Source organism: Erpetoichthys calabaricus, chromosome 9 (genome assembly GCF_900747795.2).
Source record: "Erpetoichthys calabaricus chromosome 9, fErpCal1.3, whole genome shotgun sequence".
Classification (NCBI taxonomy): domain Eukaryota; kingdom Metazoa; phylum Chordata; class Cladistia; order Polypteriformes; family Polypteridae; genus Erpetoichthys; species Erpetoichthys calabaricus.
The window spans coordinates 16,944,447-16,946,634 of NC_041402.2; the positions used below are offsets into that span (position 1 = coordinate 16,944,447).

The 2,188-nt window shown below is 38.9% G+C and overlaps 1 pseudogene; it reads left to right on the plus strand.

Annotated features, from left to right (window-relative positions):
• The first annotated feature begins 346 nt into the window (after positions 1-346).
• On the plus strand, positions 347-831 carry LOC114657112 (peptidyl-prolyl cis-trans isomerase-like; annotated as a pseudogene).
• The last annotated feature ends 1,357 nt before the right edge of the window (positions 832-2,188 follow it).

The following is a 2,188-nucleotide window of genomic DNA, read 5'->3' on the forward strand; positions in this document are numbered from 1 at the left end:
CTGCCTCTGCCCGTCTGCTGACCGTTCTTCCTCTTGCTAAACGTGCCAAGATTGGACAATATTTCTTGCTCCCAAACTGTCTATACAAAATGCACTCAAAGGCATCTTTTGAAAACGCACCTTTTCATTAAACACTTTCGATCTGCTTAGCTTCTCTCCTAACAGGTGGAAATGAAGCACAAACAAGGCATAAAGGTTTGGGGTACCCTCAGGAAAAACCCTGTATAACTGAAAAGAAAATAACCACAAATTTCACAAACCAACTGCATAGGGATGGACCCAGTATTGTTCAGATTTGATTCTTATCTCCATTCACTAGAACCAGGGCCATTCAGGTAAGTCAATCATGATAAGACCACAAGTTTTTTTTTTTGATCTAAAAGCAGTAGGACAACCATCGGGAAAAGTTATCATGGAGCTCTGAGCTGATGTTGTTCCAAAGACTGTACTTCGTACACTGGTGAAAAAGGCTTTGGGTACAAAGGTTTCACATCCCACTGGATCATTCCAAAGTTCTTGTACGAGGGTGGTGACTTCACAAACCACAATGGAACTGGGGGCAAGTCTTATTAATGGCAACAAGTTTGCTGATGAGAACTTCACCCTGAAGCACACAGGACCAGGTATTTTATTAATGGCCAATGCAGGGACAAACACTGACGGCTCCCAATTTTTCATCCGCATTGCTAAGACTGACTGGTTGGAAGGAAAGTGTGTTGGGTTTGGTTCTGTGGTGAATGGAACGGAAATCATTATAAGGTAAAATCATTTGGCTCCCAAAGTGGCAGACCCCAGCAGTCAGTCAAAATCAAGGACTATAGACAGCTCTGAGTGAACCAATCAAGACCCCTGATGTGAGGAATTTTGTTTTCCTGTACCCTCACCTACCCCAGATCAATCTGCTTGGTACCATTGTCCACCATGTTTAGCTGCATTTTGTGACAGTTAAATGTGTTTGTTTTTCAGTCTGTGTAGACTGCAGGTTTGTTTGTAAGACAACTTGACAAATTAAAGAAAATGGCCAAGTGAATTTAGTTTTTTCCATCAGCCTTTTTTTTTGTTTGTTTGTTTCTTCTGTCCTCCTGGTCATCCCAACTCACCTTTTTCTTTGTTACATACTGTATTCTAATATTGCCTAATCTTGTTTGTTTATGTTTTATATTAATTTTTAATTTCATCTTGTAAAGCACTTTGAACTACATTGTTTGTGTGAAAATGTGCTATAGAAATAAGTGTTGTTGTTGTTCACATGATGTTTGCAAAACATCTTTCCAGATACGGGTCTACGACTACAATGAGGCAAGATGGAGGTGGAGCTAGTTAAGAGGCGGGCTCAGAGGACTGGAACCCGGAAATGATGTCACTCATCTTCCTGTTGCTGGCTGTCTGGTCTAAGGAAGAAAGGAAAGGAAAGGCAATAGCGCATTCCCTGAACGTAAGGTGGAATTACCCTGAAGTCGACTTGCAAGAGTGAGTGTGTGACACAGGATAGCTGCTATCGTACTGACAAAGAGTTTAGGAAACTCATTTTTGTCTTAATCAAGTTGTAGTTATAATTATGTATTTACTTCTACTCCCTTGTGTTCACTTTTTGTAGCTGCAAAGTAGGCAAGGCAGAATCAAGCAGGAGTCAAACAGGTACCAAAAGAAATTTCTCAGTCCAAAAAAGTTTGCTTTAAAAATGTTTAGTGAAAATTCAAAGCAAACAGTTCATTCAAAAATAGAGAAAAACATTGTTACACATGCAGAATAAGAGGCAAAAAAGGAAAAAATGTTTCTTCGTTAAACTTAACTTTTTCTTGCTAAACTTCTGTAGTTTTCTATACTTAAAGATAATTCATTTCTCTATGCTTTACTTAACACATTCAGTATATTGTATCCTTATGGCACTGCATGCTGAATAGTGCACGTTACGTTACATACAACTGGGCACGGTATGAATCTGTGTGCCTTACGGCAAGGCAGGTCACTAACTGAGACTAATCTGTAGCCAGAGGGGCAAGAAATAGTCAGAATATTTCATTTCAAGATCATGGGGGTTATTATAGGACCTCCCATAGACTATGCACTAATATATAGGCAAACATTTAAAATAACTAAGAAAATACTTCTATCAACTTATCATAACTAACAAACGGCTGTTACACTTTTTTTATCTTGTTCTCTGTTGCTTTGATGCTTGTACCTT